Raw genomic sequence first — 9,055 nt, forward strand, 5'->3', positions numbered from 1 at the left:
TTACAGGCCGAGGACAGGCAGTCCAGGAGTGAGATTGGGCTGGGGTGTGGCTCAATCACTACTCATCTAGCATGCGTGAGATCTGTGATGGATCCGAGCCCTGCAAAACAAACACATGAAAGGGCTGGTGGGAAAGCTCAGAGGTTAAGAATGACCACTGCTTTATTGCTGAGGACCTGGGTTTAGTCCACAGCACTCCAATGGCATCTTACAGACTTCTACCCTCAGAAGGCACTGCATCCATATGGTACACATACACATGAAATTAAACTCAGGCACATATACAAGCAACTAAATAAATAAGTATTTTAAAAGTCCAAAACATGAAGAAGAAGAAGAAGAAGAAGAAGAAGAAGAAGAAGAAGAAGAAGAAGAAGAAGAAGAAGAAGAAGAAGTAAAAAAGAACAAGAAACAACTTAGAAAGCTTCCAAAGGGAAACCATCATATTTTCATTTAGATGACTTGAGCACCTGGTCTGCAGACATGGCTCGGTGGTTAAGAGCATGAGCTGCAGGTAATAGCACACGTCTGGAATCCCAGCACTCCTAAGGCAGAGGAAGGCTCATCTCTTTGAGTTCAAAGCCAGCCTGGTCTTCAAAGCTACAAAGTGAGTTCCAGGACAGCCAGGACTGTTACACAAAGAAACCCTGTCTTGAAAAACAACAACAACAAAACAAAAAAAACAAACAAAAACTCCCACCAACCAAACAAAAAGAATATAAATTGCCCTTGCAGAGTGTTTGAGCTCGGTTCCTGTTATCCATGTCTGGCAGCTGACAATGGCCTAATGGTTCCAGGGGATACCAACTCCTCTGGGTCAATGTGGGCAACTGCATTTATATGCACAGACCCACAATTAAAAAAATAATAAAAACAAATATTTAAAGATAATTCTATTCCAGGCAGTGGTGGTGCATGCCTTTAATCCCAGCACTTGAGAGGCAGAGGCAGGTGGATCTCTGAGTTTGTGGCCAGCCTGGTCTACAGAGAGTTCCAAGACATCCAGGACTACAAAGAGAAAACCTGTCTCAAAAACAAACAAACAAACAAAAAAAACAAAAAGATTTTATTTTTAAATGTGTCTGTGTGTTATTGGTGATGATGAGACACTTAGTGTTCTGCTAGAACAGTCTCCTAACTACTGAACCATCTCTTCAGACCCTAAAAATAAAATGTTAAAAAACAAGCAAACAAACCTCCATTACAGAAAGAAAAAAAAAAACAAAAAAGGAAGAAAGAAAAGGAAATAAATTGAATGAACAGAATAACTAACTCTTGCTTCTTTCATTCTTTTGGGTCACAGGACTTAGGAAGACATGTATATATAAACCAGGAAACCTGCAGTAGACATTAAAGCCTGGAGCTTTCTTGGATACTGAACAGGGAGGAGAGAAGACGTTGAGGGATGAACACGGAAATGGGAAGATCAGAGAGTGGACAGTGATAGCAATCTGCTGGTCGGCATGGAAGGCATCTGACTTCTTAATCTCTGCTTTGCGTAGGAGGAAGTAATGAACTAATACACGCTCATTTAGAAAGAGATCAGCAGATGCCTTGATAAATTCATGCCACACACACTCCCAAAGCAACATGCACATGGAATATACATGTTTGCTACATGATCTCCTCCAAAGTCGCTGACCCCATCTGATTAGCTGCAGAACAGTTTCCCCTCCACTCTAGCAAATGTGGGCACCGATTGCTGTTGCAATTTAACTGCTTCATCTTTAGAGAGCTTAGTCTTGTTTGCCGGTGAGTGGATCTCCTTTGTGTTGAGAATTTATGTGTGCTGTTGCTTCATTCAACTGTCTTTATGTCCCTATATTGTTGGGTTGTTTTCCTTTTCTTTTCTTTTTAACCAAAGCAATATAAGTATTCTTTTAAAAAATATTCTTGAACGCATTGTGTAGGAGAAAAACATTTCAAGAAGTAACATTACGAAGACAAACTGAATGACCAAACTTAGAAACGACAAATTGTTTCCAAAAAGGTTTTATCGCTCCTGTCCCCTCAAGAAAAAGAACACAGAAATAATTGCACGCTAAGGCAGGAGAATACTCGTGTCTTTTCTTTGATTCTGCCGATATCAGAATCAAAAAACCGTGTCTTCGTGTGTGGTGGTCTGTCTACACAAAACGCACAGACTTGAAAAGAGGCTTGTATATCTTTACTTGGCAGAGTATCGCCTTGGTAGATCGCGAGAGGGAATGGGGCGGGGGTACTGACGTCTGGAGCGCGGAAAGAGCAGTTCAGGACCTTGGGGGGTGAAGGTGTCTGCAGGACTCCCCACAACTCAGAGGGATTGGATCCCGCCGCGCGAGTTTTTCTCGGCAGATGGAGAATTCCTTTTTAAGCCCAGACAGGAAAGGGCGCAGACACCAGCCCACTGCTCCTGGAGGGTCGAATTTCCTCCCAACAAATACCAAGCGTCGGAATGGAATTCCTTCTCCTGGGTGCACTCCCCGCCTCTGCCGCCCCTGCTGCCCAGGCCACCGGCTCGCCTTTGCCCGGAACGCGCACCTCTGGGCTGCTTGGCTCTCACCGCTGTGAGCTGTGCCTGAGCGGAGGGGCCCTTGTCGCTCCGCATTTGCTGTTAACCCAACCTGTGGCGGTCACTGCGGATGAAGTGTGCCCTGGTGTCCTTGCAGAAGGAGGCAACAGTAGAACCTGTCGCCAGCGTGCGTGTCTCTTGTGTCACCATAGGCCGGAGACCTCAGACCACTTTCGCTGCATTGTGCCTTTCGGATTTGGCGGGATCATCCCGAAACATTTGAGTGCTCTGAGAGTTTGGTTCTTGTCAGCCCGGATGAGGAGAAAGGCCTAAGCTAACCTAGCCACCACCGAAACTCAGAAGGGGCTGGGCAAACTGTGGGCAACTGATGGGAGGCTGTAGAGCTTGGACCGGTCAGTCCCAGCCTTGGGTAAGATGCATGCCCATGCCCCGTGCGGTCTACCCAGGTACACCTAGAGACATGGCTGCCCCGCTCCCTCTTCCGGGCAGGTTCCCACTTAGACCGCTTACTCCCCAGGTTAGCCACTGTGGAACAGTTCCACCCAGGCCTAGTGGGGACACTCCTGGACTAGTCATTGTTTAGTAAACACAGAATCTTACCGGGATTCAGATACAAACATAAGAAAAGGAAACATCTACCAACACCATCGGCTTCAGCTGAGACTCTGCTCCACCCCAGTCTTGATCCTCTAAGGTGACAAAGGCATTTTCTTCCATTTCTCTGTGCAGGCACAGGGGTTTGTCCCCTGAAGATTTTCCTACTGCTGTGTTTGTTGGTGGCAGGTCCACACCCCCGTGGCTCTTTGAGAATCTAGTTAGTTCTTTCTGGCTCTTCAGGGAAAACTGGAAGACAGAAATCAGAAATATGACAGAGTTAAGAGTCACAGAATACCTGGCTGAGACATTCTAAAAACTCAATTCTTTCAATGTCTATGGCTGGGTTCACCCAGAGTCCAGATCGTATTCTGTTTACCAATTGGGGCCCAGAGGAAGACAGTAGCTTCTTTAAGCTTACACAGGGGTGGGGCCAAGTTTCAAACCTACTTCCCTGGATCTGGGTCTATTCTCTGGGCTGCACAGCAGTGGCCACAGGTTATAAATGACCTTCGGGGGGGGGGGCTCCTGGACTTTCTCTGTCTGCATGGACAGCGGGAGTCAGTGAGGGCTGGCATGGGTCTGGCTTTCAATTTTCAGTGCCAGTCAATGTCTGAGAAATTCTAGAGCTGTGGGCAGTTCTGCTCCTGACGCTCACTCAGAACTGGCAACTGTGTTTGAAAGGGCTAATTTGATCTTGCTGGAAATCAGTCTATCTAATCATTAGGGAAATCCCACAAGCCTTTGAGCTTGCCTTCTATAGGTATGTGGGGACATTTGGCTGGCTGTCATAATTTGAGTCCTGTCCCCCCATTTTTCAATGAATTGCTATAAGAAATTAGCCAGACTAGCAGAGAGCTACGGTGGTGGGGACTTCCTATTATAGAGCACATAGGAAAATGAGCTGCTGGCAGAAGTAACTGGGGTGGAAAAGAGAAGTACTCTGAAAGCGACTTCGTGTTTTAGGGACGATCATTTCCCACTCAAGGCTAAAACGTGCCAGAGGCCTTAATATTTCTGCACGAAGGAAATAGCAGTGTGAGGCTTTCATGTCGAGTCAGCACATGGAATAGCCATCTGAAACTGTGTTAACTTGTTAGACGTATCGTCTTACTTCACACGGAGTAAGTGAAGACTTTACAAAAAGCTGTAGTTGCTGCAGGAGAGGCTGGGTTTGGATTCGAAACCAAGAGAGCGCAGCAATGGCTGCTGTACACGAAGTTACCACCCAGTCCTGTCTTAGTAAGGCTCAAGGTGTTTACTAGTTCACTCGGGTTTTACAGACAATGGGCACAGGGATTAGGAGCCGGCTCTTTTTCTCAACAGGTCTGCTGAGAAATGTATTCATTTCTCGTTCTGTCCCCCAAAGAGCTTCTCATTTGTTCCCTCTGCATCTGACCCCTGGGGGCACCTGCACACACATGTCACACACACAGACGTATACATACTCATGTGATTAAAGGTAAAATAAGCCAGGTGTGGTGGCACATGCCTTTAATCCCAGCACTCAGGAGGCCGAGGCAGATGGATACCTATCTCACTTGGCTATCACCACCATGCAGGCACAATGTTTTTTTTTTACACATTACATATGTAAAATAATTGGGTTACACCAAGCGCGGGTGGAGCACTCCTTTAATTCCAGCACTCCTGAGGCAGAGGCAAGTGGATTAGGTTATGCGGCCAGCCTAGGCTACAGAACGAATTCCAGGACAGCCAAGGGCCACACAGAGAAACCTTGTCTTGAAACCCCCCTATGATGATGATGATGATGATGATGATGATGATGATGATGATGTCAACAGTTAACCCCAGCAGCTTCTTCTCAAGCCTACCTGGAGGAAGGATAACTGTAATCTGAATTCCTGTGAAGATGCAAACTTGCTATATTACACATGCACACACACTCCTTGTCACATACAATCACTAATGCTGTTGTCAACTTGAGTAGATTTAGAGGCATCTGGGGATGGGCCAGAGAAAAGGCTCAGCACCTAAGAGCACTCGCTGCTCTTGCAGAGGACCTGGGTTCATTCCCCAGCTTCCGTTTGTTGACTCACGATCGCATCCTTAACTCCAGTTCCCAGGTATTGCACACCCTCTTCTCACATCTCCAGGCTCCAGGCGAGCACCCAGGACACATGCACGCAAGCAGGTGAAACACTCATCAAAAGAAAATAAATCCGAAAAGACAAGAAAAAAGAAGAGAAAACTGTCACCTAGGGCATGCCTTTGGTGTATCTGTACGTGTGGTTTCCAGAGAGTCCTAACTAAGGTGGGTGTACGTAGCCTCTGGAATGGGGTCCCAGATGTAATAGACATTGTTTAATAGCCCGTGCTGTAGTCTCAATACTCCGGAGGCAGAGACAGGAGGATTCCTGCAAGTTTGAGATCAGCCTGATCTGTTTAGTGAGTTTTAGGCCAGCTAGGGCTTCATAGCCGCATGTTAGTAAGGACTGAATGTAGGGTCTCATGCATGCTAGGTGAGCACTCGCTATAATATCCCCCGGTTATGTGCACATATCTTTCTCTTCCTCTCCCTCTCTCCCACTCTTTCCCTCTTCATCTCTCTATCTCTCTCCTTTTCTCTTTCTAAGATTTTGTTTGCTATATTTTAAAAAAAATGAGAAAAGATCTCTTTATATAGTCAGGCTGTCCTACAGCTTGTTAAGGAGACCATGCTGGCCTCAGACTCACAGAGATCCATCTGCTTCTGCCTTACAAGTGCTGGGATTAAAGGCATGCACCACCACATGCAGCTTATTTTACTCTTTTTTTCCTTAAAGACGGAGTTTCTCGGTGGCCTTGACTGTCCTGAAACTTGCTTTGTAGATCAGGCTGGCCTCAAACTCACAGAGATCCATCTGCCTCGGCCTCCCGAGTGCTGGGATTAAAGGCATGTGCCACCACACCTGGCTTATTTTACCTTTAATCACATGAGTATGTATACGTCTGTGTGAGTGTGTGACATGTGTGTGCAGGTGCCCCCAGGGGTCAGAAGCATCAGATCTGCTGGAGCCGGAGTTAGAGGAGTCCTAAGCTGCCTGATGATGGTGGGAATGCTGGGAGTCCACTCAGATTCTCCGAGGAGTAGTATGCACTCCTAGCTGCTGAGCTCTTCCGGCCTCCATCCAGCTCTCTTTTCGTACCTTTAATTCTGAGACACTGTCTCCCTAAGTCACCCAAGCTGGCCTTGAACTAATTCTGTAGCCCAGTGAGTCCTCCTAGTGACTGGCCTTGCAGGTCTTCAGCTTGGTGCAGTACTGGGAATCGAGTCCAGGGCCTCACCAACGGTAAACAAGTGCTCCGCATGGAGTTACGGCCCCAATCCCTGCTGCCTTTCCTGCTTTGCCCACAAGGCAGGGACAACGTAAGCCTGCTGTATTCTTATCAGAACTGGAGGCTCAGCTCCCACAGGCTGAGAACTTTGTCTTGTATGTTGTACTAGTGAGAAATTGCCTCTAGTGTCATAAAGCCTGAGAACAGGGTGTGGGGTGTTATTCATTGGTAGACAGTACACAGGGTACACTTAGCATTTGTAAGGTTCTAGGTTTGATTTACAGAACCAAAAGTCAACCATCCAAGCATAAAAAAATGAATCTAAAACAACCAATCTAAAACAGTGTCTTAGTTACTGTTCTATTGCTGTGAGGAGACACCATGACCAAGGCAACTTACAAGAGAAAGCATTAACTAGGGGCTGGCTTATAGTTTTAGAGAGTGAGTCCATGGCCATCATGGCAGACATGCATGATGCTGAAGCAGTAGCTAAAAATTTTTCATCCCAGGGCTAGAGAGATGGCTCAGGGGTTAAGAGCACTAACTGCTCTTCCAGAGGTCCTGAGTTCAAATCCCAGCAACCACATGGTGGCTCACAGCCATCTATAATGAGACCTGGCGCCCCCTTCTGGCCTGTGGGCACATATGGAAGGAATGCTGTACACATAATAAATAAATAAATCTTTAAAAAAAATTTTCATCTTGATCCACATGCAGAAGGAGGGAGGGAAAGAGGGAGTGGAGAGAGAGAGAGAGAGAAAGAGAGAGAGAGAGAGAGAGCTGGGTCCTTTTGAAACCCCAGAGCCCACCCACAGTGACACACCTCCTCCAACAGCCTACCAATTGGTAAACAAACATTCAAATATATGAGCCTGTGGGGGCCATTCTCATTCAAACCACCATACATCATACATGGCTTAAAAATAAACGGCAGGTTAAATTCCCACCCTGAAGTCTGGGTAGGGGTCCAGGGCTGGTGGAGAGCCCATATGTCAAGCATACAGACTGTTTCCATCTTACCGCTCTGTCGATGTAAGTTCAGGTTGTCAGTGGACAAGCTCCAGGCAGCAGGACAACAGAATGCTAAAGACTGACAGTGGGCTTCTGCCTTAATGTCTTTACTGGAACGCTGCTAGAAGCAGACGTGATTTCTGATATGGGATGCCCCTCTGTATGCTGTGAATATGTCTTATTACCATAGCCAGGCAGAATAGAGACAGGCAGGAAATCCAAGCAAAAAGTAAGGGAAAAAGAAGACAGAGTTGAGGGAACCGCCAGCAACCACCAGAAAAGAAAGATGTGAGGTAACAAAGCACAAACCTCATGGTAAAATATAGAATGATAGAAATGGGTTAAGTTGCAAGAGCTAGTTAATAATAAGTCTGAACCAATAGGCCCAAACAGTTCATAATTAATAGTAAGCCTTGGGGTGGTTATTTGGGAACTGGTGGGTGGGAGAGAAGCCCCCAGTTACAAATTTCTGCTTCTGTTCCTTTGAGTCTGCGTTTAGTCCCAAGGCCTCTTCCAGCTGTCACTGAAACGGGGGTTTATCTTCAGACTTGACATCCATGTGCTCAGATGAAGAAAGAAACCCTTTCATCATGACTGAAGGGGCTAGGGGAGCAGTCAAGTATGTAGACGGGTGACTTAGCATCCCAGAGGCCCAGGGTTCTATAACTCGATGGCTAGCAAAGACAGGAGCACAGAATAGGGACTCAGCAAATGTTGCGTAGGTTGAGGTAAGCTCAAGTGTCCTTGGAGAACTTTCTGAGAGCTTCACTAGGGATGTTAACAAGACATGAGTCAGTGGGGCACAGTGACACAGAGGGAAGAAAGAGGAGACCAGGAGTTGAAGGCCAGCATCGGATAAGTAAGGTTTTTGCTTCACCGCCACCAACAAAAACACTGAGCCCAAACAAGCAAAAACTAAAACCAAGCCACTGGAGACGTTCTCTGTGCTCTGGAAGAACAACTTTGGAGGAGATGGGCAAAGAAGACCAAAGGACTTTTTTGCTTTTCAAATTTGCTGCACCTTTAAACCATCTTTCCCATCTCAAACACCACTGAGATGGATCCAATAAGACTTCTTTCCCCTTTTCTCCTCTCCTCTCCTCTCCTCTCCTCTCCTCTCCTCTCCTCTCCTCTCCTCTCTCTCTTCTCCTCTTCTTTCCTTTCTTCCCCTTGCTCAGGCTGGACTCAAACTTTTAGGTTCAATTCATTCACTTTTCTTGTTCTCCTAATAGCTGGGACTATAGACATGGCACCATGCCTGGCTTGCTTCTTCCTTCCTTTCTTTCTCCCTTTAGTTTTGTGTGTTTTTTTTTTTTTTGAGATGGGTTTCTTTCTATGTAGACCAAACTGGCCTCGAACTCACAGAGATCCACTTACCTCTGCCTCCTCGGTGCTGAGTGCCACCACGCCCAGCATCCCTTCACTTTTCAAATATATCCACTTCCTACTGACACAGAAGAAAGTCTTACACGATCAACTGTAACTCTTCCATCATGTTAGGCTAAGCTTGGCAGGAATAGTCCTTACTGAGCAATTAATGCTAGCACACCAGTGGAAGTCTCCTAAGGACTGAGCTCCTTGGGTAACAGTGAAAGAGTGAGCTGTCTTGGAAATCCATTCATGTCCTGAGTTCTCTTTTCTTCTCTTGTGTCTCCATTC

At 46.4% G+C, this 9,055-nt stretch overlaps 1 long non-coding RNA gene across 1 annotated transcript; it reads right to left on the bottom strand.

The window, feature by feature from the left end:
* Positions 1–821: 821 nt before the first annotated feature.
* Positions 822–9,055, bottom strand: LOC142839454 (uncharacterized). Its single transcript, XR_012908754.1, has 3 exons — positions 8,774–9,055; positions 7,406–7,517; positions 822–3,355 (listed from the first exon to the last, which is right to left on the bottom strand). It is a non-coding gene; the product is annotated as an uncharacterized LOC142839454 (long non-coding RNA).

This window comes from Microtus pennsylvanicus, chromosome 21 (genome assembly GCF_037038515.1).
Source record: "Microtus pennsylvanicus isolate mMicPen1 chromosome 21, mMicPen1.hap1, whole genome shotgun sequence".
Classification (NCBI taxonomy): Eukaryota; Metazoa; Chordata; class Mammalia; order Rodentia; family Cricetidae; genus Microtus; species Microtus pennsylvanicus.